A 13,765-nucleotide genomic window follows, 5' to 3' on the forward strand; every position below is an offset into this window, starting at 1 on the left:
ATTAATGTCCACTAGAAACTTGCTGGGATCTGCTTGTTTAGGTCTTTAGGTCTTTAGGTAGTTTAGGTCTTTATTTTTTACATAGGTATGAACTCAGATGTTCATGTTATGCTGTCTAATTTCTACCATAAATGAAGGGTGAGACTCTGTAATAACAATTACAGTATTATTCCTATTCCTACTTATCTGTGTTATTAGTATGGCATTGTTCCTAATGTGTCCTGCTATATAAATCCCTTCCTCTCTCACAAGCAGTTGATACTTTTACCTTGCTCTTAATATACAGAGTGGACACGGGACATCCAAAGATTGGGGCTGACTCAGTGTGCTAGCCTGAGACAGGAAGGAACTGTTGATCTGCGTAGTCTCTGTGGCAAGCTGATAAGTGAAAAGAAATAGATGAAGAGCTCAAGCTCTGCTCCATCCTCCTTACTGTGCAGAAATTCAGATGCATGGTAGGTTACACAGGCAAAGGATAAATCACTACTAATTCAGAAGAAAAAGATCCTGCGTAGGACAGCTTCCACTTTATATCTTTCTAAGAGCTCTAATTAAACTCATTGTACGAGCACCTATTAAGAATGGTGGTCCATAATGCCTGGTCTGAGGTTTTTCTGAAACAAGGTTATTCCTAGGGTTTTGTTCTTCAAAAGTCTTTAATCCTGACTGCAGTTGTCTCAATGAAAAGTTTGAAATACTTTGTAAACTCCTGGTTTGGGGATAAGAGCACTCTGTTGGTCTGACATCAAAGTGAATCAATGAGCTAGCTGTGCATTTCTATCCACTGCTTTAGCCGTATATTCTTTTGCAAGTGTCTAGAAGCTGTCACCCTGCTATGCTGTGATGAAAATAATTGGGATATAGTTTCCACTTCTGTTATTCCCATATGATGTTGCTGCTGGTGAAGAATACTCAAAACTGATGGCTCCAAAGGCACGTTTCAAACTTCAAAAGCCAAGTGTTCTCACGTGCTGAGCTGCCTGCTTCTCCAAGGAAATCTGCAGAGAGCTGCACCATATATCAAAGAGGAACCAGGCATAAAACCATTCCCCAAAATGAATGATATGCAGAAAGAAGGTACATTCAAGGATCTAAATAGTAAGGAACTCAGTACTCAAACTGGGAATCAGGAGAACCAAATAATTCTGGAGGAAGGGAAGGCTGTATAGAAATAAGGAGATAGAAAATAAAATTACAAGTCCAGTGAAGACAGACATTTAATAATTTGTGTATACTAAGTCACCTGCCCTTATGATTTTAATTTGTCACTTGATGCAGGAATTTACAATAGTCCTGTAGCTTTGGATACCACATATAAAAATGCTGAGTTTGTCACAGCTTAGTAAAATTTCTACAGTGTGATAAAATACATTTCAGCAAGATGGTTTCCTGACCTGGCGAGAACCCAGGGGTGGGGAAATTGTTGAGAATTCTATCCACTTCATACTTCTGCTTTTGCAGGCAAGAAACCTTCAGGGAAGTTCAACAGACATTCAAAAAACCAGACATTTTTGTGGGTTACAAGGTTACAACATGAGCCTTGGATGCCATGTGTTGACAGCATATAGATACCACGTTTGGTTCTTATTATGTTGTTAGTTTTGCCGAGCTACCTGTGGCAATATCCCACACACTGTTCTTACTACTGTACTTTCAATGTCCACACAATGGTACTGTAGCCAGATGGACAGTGCAAGCTCTATTGAGAAGTTTGTTCTAATCACTAACTGTATCACAAGCATTGTAGGACGACAAGTAGTAAGTGGTTTACTTAAAAGTTTAAAGATAAATTCCTTCGCCCCATGTTGTTTTTCCAAATCCCACATCCCATTTTTAAATGTAAATGGGTATGTTTGAGTTGGCCAAGTTTTTTCCAGTTAAGAGTACATTGCAGGGAAGGCAGTCACTGCAGTCAAGCAAGCCTCAAATATTCTTCCCTCTCCTAGGTTATTCAAAAATGAACCCATTGACTGAATAAAGGGGAAAAACCTTACAGTCAAAACTTTCAGTGCTGGCAGTTGTTCTGATTTTTGGGTTGTTCATTTGTACTATAATACAGCCAACGTCTGTCCAAGGCCAGGCAAAGAGCAAAGGGCTCGGTCCCAGAATGTCATGTGCAGTACCTGTAAATAGGGGTGGTAGGATTGAGGTAGGCAATCATTAGGGTTATGCAAGACAGAGATAAGTCAGAAGCAACCTCTTTCCAAAATAAAGCACAAAATTACAGCTTTTAGTAACAATGTAGGGGATTTTTTTTTTGTCTCTTGGCAGGCTTGTCCTCATGGTAAAAATCCAGCAGATTTCTGTTCCATTTCTTCTCTACTACATTCTGTTGTGCTGGCTGTCAGGGAAGCCAGTGGTGCGATAAGAGTTTCTCTGTGTACTGATCAAGCAAAGGTGTTGGTAAGTAAAGACCTCTTTTGCTGTGATAAGTATTTGACCGTACTGAGGCCATGCAACCTTTGTGGGTGCAGACGTGCTGGGTAGAAAGGACTTTTGTAGGCTGCTCTACCGGAGCATGGCAAGCTGATGAGGACTGTTAGCAGGATGTAATCTGTCAGTTTAATAGCATTTTGTCCTTGAGTACTCTTTGTATAAACGTAATATCTGCTTTTGAGGAGCAGTTCACCTAGTATTTGGCTTCAATAGGGCTGTCCTGTGCTGTCAGACTCTTGGGTTTTGGGCTAATGACTCAGAGCTGACACCTCTGGTGACAGACTAGGTCTGGAACAGGGACTTCCTGCTGCCTCTTCCAAGATCCCTTCCCTGCTGTACCTGCATCAGGTGAATCATGTCCTAAAGTACGTTCTATGGAGAAACAAAAGAATTACCTGAGATCTATGTCTTTAAATAGGACCTCCAGAACTAGTTACCTCCTAAATGTAGAAGTTTCATGGCATCTTTCAAGGCCTAATTCTGCTCTCTGCTGAGAAAGTCTGCAGCTGTGTAAGCCTTGGGACCTGAGGATTGTCATTAAATCCAAACTTAGCGGGATTCTCCATGTGGGATCCACCATCTTCTCTAAATATAAATACGGATTGCAAATCTGTTTTTTTTTCTATTTCAAGTCTTTAAGATTTACTTTGTTTTTGTGAGAAATTTGGAACATTTTGCTGTTTTATCTAAACCGTTGTTGGTGCAAATTATCATTTGTCTCTTTGGGAAGTGATTTCATTGCTAGGAAACCCTGCCGCCAATTTGTCAAAGGTAAACAGGCACTTCAGCTCTCCTAGAATGAAGGATTGGGGTGGTCAACTTGGAAAAGTTTGGAGGTAAATAGATCTTAGCTCCTCACAGGCAAAACCAACAAAGGTTTGTGTGAGGTTGAATCTCTGTAGGGAGAGAACTTTTCTGATAGCTTAACATTTGTTTTTCAGGTTTTCTTTTATTATTATATTCTTTTATTATTATTTATTATTCTTTTATTGTGCCATTATTTCGAGCTTTGTCTTGCTGCCTTCATGGGAGACAGCAGCAATGTCAATTCTCTGGTATCGGATAATCGACATAGTATGAAAATTCAGCAGAAGGAAATCCTTAGAGGGCTTGAGTCCATGAAGCTGGATAAGAAATATCAACCAGGATTCAAGTTGTGTTGTATTAATTAGCTAAATACCTTTCCTTATTTTATTTTGGCATATGCCATTGCCCCAGATTTTGATGTGAGCCTAATGGAGGAAGCACAAAGGAGTATGAAGAAAAGTGGTTCTTCTTAAACTCTGCTTTTTATCCTAAGGATAATGTTCTCACAGTAATATGTTAGTGTATATAGTTTATATTGCATTTTATCAGATGAAACATGACAGGGGAAGCTGCTCTCTGTGAGTAGTCTTTTCTGATGCTTAAAATAAAGAGAAGTAATTGAAGTAAATAGCAAAATTCATGCTGGATTTTATTTTCTCTCCTTACCCGAACCTGTCAACCAAATGGTGCTTTCTTAGGCTTGTTTTTCATTTTAACTGGGAGAAAATAAGGCCAGTTGACTTTAGTATGAAGCATATTTACTATAAAAGTTTGTCAGCTTGCGTTTGTTGTAGTTGTTTGATTTTTTTTTTTTTCAGTTAAACACAGAATACATGGAACACGATTGCCTCAAATTTGACCCTCATATTAAAATCAAGGACAATTACTGTGGTGCAGCTTGTCATAAGGTAAAGCTCTGCCTGATGTTCTGATGTTACTGCCTGTTACTGTTGTTCTGCTCAGAGAGGGCAGCAAAGTATTGCAGATCTAGTATGCAACAGGACTTCAGCTCTGAGGTGTAATACTGAGCAAGAAATGTATCTTGTTAATATACAAGCTCTGAAAGGAGAAATTGGGAGGCAATCAGATCATTACTGCTTAAACGCACTTAAGCCTTTTGTCCTTTAATCTATGGGTGTTTGCTAGTAGTGGAGATGCTATCAAGAGAAACAGCTTAATCACTCTAAGCTTAGACATACAGCAATCCTGATGGCTGTGGAAAGAAGAATCCCAGCAGAAATGCAATTGCTGGGGAGTTCAGGATTCATCCCAAACTGCACTACTGATGACTGTTGCTATATTAGGTTGCTATATTGAGATTTTCAGATTCCTGTAAGCTTGGTTGTTTCTTTTCTGGTTTCCATACATAAAGATACAATCAGACACTAGATGAAATGGTTCAGACACTATCCTTTGTTCTTGGTCTTTTGGCTGAAGACAAGAGTGTATTTCTGAGGCAATGTAGGCAACTCTTTCCTAGGCAATTCTTTAAAATTATGTAATCGAAGAAATTTATGAAATTACTCTGCTTAATTTGTCACAGATCTGTAAACATAGCAATGACTCTTCTTCAGCCTTTCAATGCTTTGGTACTTTGGCTTTTACTGTTGGTGGTAATAAGTTCAGTTAACAAAGATAAACCTGAAGAGAAAATTTCTTCCTGCTGAGTAATTCAGCACAGTGCTCCTGCAGTCAATGGCTTACCAGGCAGAGATGGAAGAGATGATCCCACAGTGAAAAGGGTGAACCAGGAATAGAGCTATGACCATTTAGCAATATTGTATTTTTGACACTTCTTATCATCCCTTTAGTCTTGTTTCATGCCTCCTTCATTCTTTCCTTTGTCTTTTTACTTCTCTCTTTTTTCTTCTGCCCCATTAACCTTTTGTAGACTCTGCACAGTTTCAGGAAGCTGAAAATGCTTTCTACATTTATAGTGCTACTCTAGATACTTGAGTTTTAATAAATAAAAAGATAGAATACATCTTCACAGCAGCCCATAAAACAGAGATATTATGAGATTTTAATCTAATCGTACCATTTGTACTCTGAATCACTTACAGAGTTTCCTATGATACTCTACTAAATGATTATTCCCTTTTATTTGCAGGGGCCAGCTTTCAAATCCAGAAATCATGCTTGCTAGAGTTGGCTACTAATCTGATGGCCATAACTCGATTGCTTTGTACTCACTAAGTCCCAAAACCAGAATTCCCCCAAGGCATGATTTGTCAGTTAGGTAACATTTTTCATGCACTGCTGCAACCAGCAAATAGATCAGCAAGTGCTTTCTGTCACGTGATAGAAGCATGTCACCTGCTCTCCCAAGTTGCCAAATCGTAGTTTCTGTCCAAACGCTTAATAAGTACATATGGAATCATATACTTTCTTACCGTATCCGGTCTGTATTATCACGTGCATACCACACACCTGGGAATTAGATAATTGCTTTTCAACTTCTAACCAAACTCCCATCATTATCAATACCACTTGATATAAAATCTCAGTGACATATATTGATATTCTGTATAGACATTTTCTGGTCCACATACCCTCAGTGTGCCTCTGCAATTTTATGGTTGAAATAAGTAAAACCAGCACTATCCGTTTCAACAAACTGCTTCAGATCTTATGATTTAGCTCATTTTCTAGGTCATATACTGTGATGTGTGATTGGATTACAGCTGAATTATATTGGCTTTCTGGTTTTAGAGCATGTGTACCTCTGCAATAACGAGACAGCATTTCTTTCATTGGATTTTCAGTGCCATAAATAGGTGTAGTGAAGAATTTTGCATCAAAGTAATGCACTTTCTAGCAAACGAAGCTTTCCATAGGAACAATTCAATTTTTTTGAGTTGTTTTTATTGTTCTGGGCAGAGGAGGGGGGGAAAAGGGGAGGAGAGGAGAAATGAGTGTTTGGTACTCTCTCTAAGCTATAAGAAAACTTAGCGGGAGAAAAACTTAGAAAGCATTCAAATGATTTTATTTTAAATCAAAATCTAGGAGAAGGATTGAGAGATCTACGGGGTTTCCCTGGAAAAGCAGAACCTCCAGGAATAAAATGAGATTTAGGACTGCAAGAAGAGAAAGGAGAAAAAGAACGTGGAAGTAAGAAGTAAGTTTCTAGTGTTTCTTGTTTTCAACCTTTTAATATATTTTCAGAAAAATATTTGTGTTAATGTCTGGTATTCTTATAACATCGTTTGAGGAACAGTGTGATTTCCACAAGTGTGAGGAGCAGAAACATAAACCATCTGTTACGTAGGAGATGAGGTGACCAGCATAACTAGGGGAAAAAAAGTGTCTGGAATGAGTCCCTACTTTATTGTTGTCTGTGAGTGAAATAACAAACCCTCTATCTCATATTATAAGCAGCATTTTTTCTTTTATTCTTTGCCTGTTCATGTTTTTTTGACTTCAACTTTAATTCATTTAAAAATATTTACGTGTGTGTTTTGCCTTTGAGAACTGGGCTTTTCCCTCTGAATAGAAGATGACTTTGGCAGACCTGAGAATTCAAAGCCCACCCAAGTATTCATCCCAGTCAGGGATAAGGCTCTCCCAGTGGGACAAACTCCCAGGGAAAAAAACTACAATGTGGCCTGTGGTTTCTGCTCTGGAAACCAAAAAGCTCTCTCCCATGGCATCAGGTTACAGGAGAGCTAAGCATCTCAGAGACAGTTGTGTAGTCATTTTAATATAAATTACTAAATAATACCCTTAATTCCTAGTTGTAGTAACCAATGACCTGCAGAAACAAGTAACTGCTTTGGAGGCAAAAGTACAGGTCTTGGAGGCTGAACTAAATAGATATAAAAAAGGTAAGGTCCAGTCATTTATCAATTTTCTTTTTGGCCTGGTAAAGTGATGGACATGCTTTTGCCGGAGAAGGGACTGAAAACAGTAGGTTGAAACAAATAGTACAAATTTCTCTTGTGTTGCTCATGGGAGATGGTCATTAATTAAATGGTGTCTCACTGAATACATCCTTCCTGAACTGACCTGCCAAACTTTAAGGATCACTTTGTCAACATACAGGGCAGGGGCTTTGTTACATGGACTTTCATGATCACAGAATCATAGGATTGCTTAGGTTGGAAAAAACCTTTAAGATCATTAAATCCAACCATTAACCTAGCACTGCCAAGTCCACCACTAAACCATGTCCCTCAGCACCGCATCTATAGGTCTTTTAAATATATCCAACAGTGATGCAACCACTTTCCTGGGCAGCCTGTTCCAATGTTTGACAATCCTTTTGGTGAAGATGTTGCGTTACATTTCTCTTACTGTCTCAGTTCTAGATAATTTTCTATGAGTAGACATGGACTGGGATGCTGTCTGCCTGGGCCTGGCTGCAAGTAACTTCTCAAGAGCTACTGTGTGAAAACTTTCAAAGAATGTCTCATCAGTGCACTACTAGCTCTGGTACAAGTGCCACATTAGGAAAAGCACAAGGTCCATCATTGTTCTTAAATTAACTTGGGAGGAAATGACATAAGTTGCAATGTACCACATCACAAGCATCAACAGAATAAAGTCATATAGCTCCATGCCACCCACTGGCCTCCTTCCCAAGGGGGTGTTTTCCCTGGAGAAAGCACAACTTTGAAGCCATAGTTGTGTGTAAAGCCTGAAAATAACCTAAAACTGGGGTAAGAAATTGAAGAGCAGAGAATGGCTGAAGAGCTGGTAGCAGTAATCTCTTCAGCCATCTCCCTTTTGTCCTCCTGTGCTCATGTGTCAGCAGCCTAGAAAAGGGTGTCTGAAACCGTTGTGGAGGTTTTACCTGGCCCAGGAGCATAGGGTGGTTCCTTGCCCACAAGACGATTGTGCTGGTACCGTTCCCACAACATCAGGGGAAAATTTAACTGTGTATATGTCCCAGTTTTTGTATCATTGTTATAAGGTGATAGACTCCCTTCACACCAATCCCAGAAACATGTTAAAGACAGTAAGATAAACTAACCTGCCCATTAAAGACAGCAGCTGTGTTTCAAAAGAATTGCTGCTAGCAGTTTTATCTGCTAAACAAACAAGAGCTTCACTTTCTATTGGCTTTTCGTGAAGGTCTGTCAAGGATATGAGCTATATATTCGTACTTCTCCTAAGATAATTTATATTTTTCTAGAGAAATACTCAGTTTCCTAGGCTCACAAAAGCTGTCCCTATGTCTCCTCTCTCTGCTCTGTGGCTTTAAACCCTGAATTTTGTTACAGTCCCTCAGCTTTGGTTTCTGTGATAAAGCTGATGGATACAGAAGATCTCCTCATTGCAGCTCAGTTCCTTTGTATTATTTTAATTGATCTGTGATTTTTGCATTGAAACTTGTCATGCTTGCAATCTGAGTGTGAATTGCTTCAGATCCTGATTCAAGAGTGGTAATACTATATAAACTGGAAATGAAAAACATTAGAACAAGACTTGTGATTCCATTTCTTGTGAAATTCCAATTTTCAAGTGTGGGCTTGATATATTCAGGTGTCTATTTTGTTTGACTTCTATTGGATTCTGCCTACTACTTCCACAAATAGTCCGTTTATAGCTGGTATTAGCTACTTCATAATTGTGATATGGATAAATAACCATAGCATGATCAATTTTTGGTATAATACAATTACATTTACTTTTGTTTCTAGCTTTGATTTTTTAAAGAACATCAAGAGTATTGGTGAAAATGTATTTGTCTCACCTGGAAAAGAAGATACTTTTGACAATGGAATCCCTTTGTGAAAAAGCTGGAAGTGTACTTGTCTCTCCTGGGAATAAGGCTGAGAATACAGCTTTAAAAGACTTAATAAGACCTTCAAAGCAGGCTTATACGGGAATGAACAGACTGAAGGCAGGTTCACGTATTTGAATGGAGGGGCTGTAACTTACACAAACTGGAATGGTGGAGAACCGAATAATCAAAAAAATTAAGACTGTGCAGTAATACAAGACTCTGGAAAATGGAATGACGTTAATTGTTCAAATTCATGTGCCTCATTTATTTGTAAATTCTTGACCTGATGAATCTAAGAAAACACAAAGTTTTTGCTCTTGCTTGCATGTGATATAGAAGTTTGATCCCGTGAAGGTGGCCTGGAGTAACCAGAACTAGAGTGTATTTATAATTGTTTTCTCTGTGACATTCAGTTTTCAATCTCCAAATAAAATACAGATTTAATTTTTTCAATTATTATGAATTAAATTGTGTTTAGCATAGTGATAGTAAGGCTAATGAGTTACGGCAAGCTTAGCAGGCTGATTGTTGTATATACCTTCTTATGAGTTCCTCATAAATGCAGCATGAGGGAAGCATTTTTTAATAATCTTGAAACTAATGAAAAATTTGTATACATTCTGAGCTGAGCTGTAAACTTAGAGAGATTACTCTCCACGTTGCTTCTGATACCTCCTTTTACCATGTAAATAATGGACAGTGCATACAGTCCTATGTTATTTTAGTATTTGGTGATGGCTTTGCTCTTAGCGCGCTTTTACTCTATTTCTAATATTGACTTATTGACTGCTAGTGATCACTTAGAGCCTAGAGTGGTATTTGTCATCTGGGTACAGAGGTCCGTTGCACAGAAATGATTACTGACATGCAAAGAATTTATTTTTTGAAGTTTCGGCTATTTTTGTGCTGGTTTTCCCATTTGATAGGAAAATGAAATGTAACTATGAAGAGGAATAAAACAGTAAAATGCCCAGCCATGTTGCTGTATGTGCAGTAGAACAACCACAAACAGAACAAGAAGATCTTTTTTGGCAAATTGATCATTTGAAGTACAGGAGATTTAGATCAAGATTTAAATGCAGTAGAAAGCAGAAAATTTTTGTCTTAAATTAAACGCAAGAGCCTACTGGTGAAATGTACTCCAAATGGAATTTAGCTCATGCAGAAAAACAGCAAAAGGCCTTACTTATGTGAATAGGTCCTTAATGTGAGAGAAGTGATACCATAGGTTTTTATGATTTTCTTGATGGGAGCTTCTTTCACCTCAAGTGAACTACAAAAAGGTCAACTACAGACTGGATTAACTAGGAATAGGTGAATAGCATGACAACAAAGACCAATACTGAAAGTTCAACAATTAAGAAAAATGTTTACATGCAGGCTGTAAGTTTTTGACCATGAAAGAATAGATTTTTAATTCCTCTTCCACTTAGTTTAAGACATATAAGCTAAATACCCCTATGGAGAGAAGGACTGTGTCTACACTGGCAAGTTATGTGGACCCATGGGAAGATATCTGTACAGAGGAGCATTTGGTACCCAGCTCGTCTGTTTTATAGCTGTTATTTTCATTGCCTAATTCCATAATGACATTTCTTTTCTCTGCACCAGGTTATACAGGTACAGCAAAAAAATAAATTACAGAAATTGGTAAAGGGTATGAATTTTCTAGAGTATGATGTATCTGCTGATCTGCATCATGTTCTCCTTGTCATTACTGGCAAGGTATCTTTGCAGTTCTCAAGTGAACTACATTCCTTTTCTTCATTAATTGGCATCCTGCAGCTGTGAAAACAAGACATTTTTAAATTTTTCCTCAGAGTTTTTAATTCATATTTATTACATGAAAATGCAGGATATGGGACAATATTTAAAAGACAAATTTGGGTTAACCTAGGACAAGAAAGAGACATTCTAGGGGATAGGTACAATCCTGTTGTGCTTCCAGGTTTAGGGATCAGTGGCAATTCAGTCTCCAATGCATTTATTGGGAATGATTATCTAAGTCTGCCTTGAGATAGCATCCAAAAACCACTGTGGTATGTTTTGTGACCATTTCATTTGAAGATGGACCAAGAGCAATGATGTATTACTCCCCCAGTGCGTCAGCCAGTAGGTTACACTGACTAAACTGCTGATTTGAAAAAGATTTGGAGTAATATTTTGCAGATGGGAACGGTTGTGTTCTTTCAGCTGAATTTTTTTAGAAATACTATTCCTAATTGCCATGTCAGTCACTCTCTCAAGAGTCTAGCTCTGAAATGTAATTTAGATTAATTTTTACATTATTTTGCCCAGAAAATCTCTAATACTGTTGTTAGAAATTTATAAAGCTCTTTATAAACTTATGTTAAGATTGTTTGTGTTCAGAGACCACTACACATCATTCAAATGGGATGTATACAGACTGCAAAACTCTTTGCGGGTAAGTGCAAAAATATTACTATGCTAAAAACACTGGGAGTTCACGAAAGCAGAATGGGAGAACATTCATATTGTATGTTCAGTTTCATGCAGTCCAAAGTTATCAGACAAATAACTTTTTTATCAGGCCACGTACATAAAAGGTGTATTTCTTGAATCTGCTTGAAATAAACACCTGGTCAGCTCATCTCTTGGGCCCTTAAGATCTCTCAGGCTTCAGTTTGGTATCCCTTCCCTTGTTCCTAGCATTCCCTGCCTTGTAGGTTTCCCCTGGTGTAAACCATCTCAAGGTAAATGGTTTCCCAGCTGAAACGCCTCCTGTGCAGAAGGGAAGCCGCTAACTTCCCTTTCTTTCTAGAGAACCAAACTCTACTCTGTATTACACTGAGGAAAATCCATCTCTGATGGAGTTGCCTAGAAATGCAGCTGTGTAAGTGAAAGTATAGCTCTATTAGGCTGGGCTTACCCAGTAAAACGTGCTGTCCTGAGCTGTTGCTTGGAGGAGCAGAGTAGCAGTGCTGAAATCTGTGGGCTTTGGCAGGGCATCGCGTGGGAGCAGGCTGATCTTCTCGGACCGCAGGGCAGGAACAAGACCTGCAAATAGAAAATTAGCTTTTGTTAAGTCTTAGTACTTCTCACTGAATTTAAAAGTTTTAAGTAATATCAGATGTGCCCTAAGTTCTGACCTTTCTGACATTGCATGTTAGGAACACGTTTCTTTAGGGACACCTTTCTTCAGTTGGTGCTGAAAGAGAGAGAATGTTTGAAATTGTGTTCTGTTATCTTCCAAGAGGCTTAAATCAGCATCCCTGATGACCACTTAATTTTGCATTAATTATAAACTAATCTGTATTTGCTGTTATACCTCTGATTAGCACCATCTCATTTGGTGCTAATATGACCTCCGCAGAGCTCCTGAGTAATTCAGGACGAGAGCTGCATTTGTTAATCAGCTGCTGGGTTTATCTTTCTAAAACAGCACAATTTCAGGCTAAGTACAGGCTTAGGAAGAGCTATCCTGTCACATGTGAAAAACACAATCTCTGAAAAGCTCTTTTCCTTCTCTTTATTTTCAAGTGGCAATTTTCAGTGGGAAGTACAAGGTGGAAACAGGAAGCTATTTCAATCAGTAGCAACTTAACACTTTATTTTTTAATTATACCCCATAAATACGGGGGAAGGGGTGGTTAACACGCTCAGAGCAGAGGAGAAACACACCCTTTGCTCTGGCTTCTTTCCTGTTAACAGAAGGTGGCAACATCCTCCGGTGTGAAATGTGCAGAGGAGAAGCGTTACGCAGGGAAGTCTGTGGCTTTAGTGCTACTAAAGTGGCTCTAGCACCTGGAGACAAAAGGAAAGAAAAATAATTCCTGGATTGTAGTTTGGCCAATAATGCCCAGGAGAAGAAATAATGCAGGAGAGCCTGAAAACCTAGGTACAGTCTCATATCTCTCTTAAGCTCTCTGCCAAGCCTCTCAGCAGTAGCAGCATGACTGGATCCTCTGTGTTATCTCTAGGGGATGAATTTATCCTGAGGCACCTACAGTTAACATCTCTTTTTATGGTCTGTGACCCTAGTGATGTTTCAGACATTGGTAGCTTGAGCTGTTTAGATCAGTGCTTCAGGGAAGACAGTTGTGAGAGCTTTTTCCTGGCTGGCTGCGTGCTCTGGTTTATTTATGCCTTCAACCAGAGGCACAGTTTGTCCCACAGGGCTGAGCTTGTGCATTAATCCTGCAAGAAGCTTTTGGCAGCTTTGCAGTGGGAGAAAGACTCTACAGTGCCTAGCTGGTTGGCATCCTCTTCCAGGGTTTTTAAATACAGATAAAACTTCAAACAGCTGGACTATGTATACAGAATGTGAGGGCAGCAGCCAACCCACATTGATGTCTGATTTCAGGGTCTGAGTGTGCTAACGTTGGGCTTCGTGGAAATGGGCCTGCATCAGGGCAGCAGACTGAATTTCAGTGTTTCATTGCAGCCGTAACAGAAAATATTACCACAGAGCTGCAAAAAATGCACAAGTATGTATACTGTCTCACAACATTCAAAAGGCCAAAGCTGCCCTTAGTTCCTGGGCTGCTTTGCCTTAGTTTGGTCTCTTATTTACCCCATTGTTTGGAAACTTACAGCAAGTGTATCATGATAAGTCCCAGCTGTTTACATCCCTGGCTGCCCTACTCCCTCTCACAGCTTGTACTTGAACACATTTCAGAGATACACCGAAGGCAGTGAGGAGGGGAAGGAGGGATTAAACCATCTGGTCCTGCTGCCTTGTTGCAGCTTTCCCCATCAGGCTTTCTGCGCTCCCTTGGGAGAGCTCTGGAGAGCATCTCTTCCCCTTCCTCCCATCTGCGCTGTTGGGCTACA

General features: G+C 39.2%; 1 pseudogene; it reads left to right on the top strand.

Annotated features, from left to right (window-relative positions):
* Positions 1–1,683: 1,683 nt before the first annotated feature.
* LOC141469436 (mannose-binding protein-like) lies at positions 1,684–9,258 on the top strand (annotated as a pseudogene).
* Positions 9,259–13,765: the final 4,507 nt, after the last annotated feature.

The sequence above is a fragment of the Numenius arquata genome, chromosome 10 (genome assembly GCF_964106895.1).
Source record: "Numenius arquata chromosome 10, bNumArq3.hap1.1, whole genome shotgun sequence".
Classification (NCBI taxonomy): Eukaryota; Metazoa; Chordata; class Aves; order Charadriiformes; family Scolopacidae; genus Numenius; species Numenius arquata.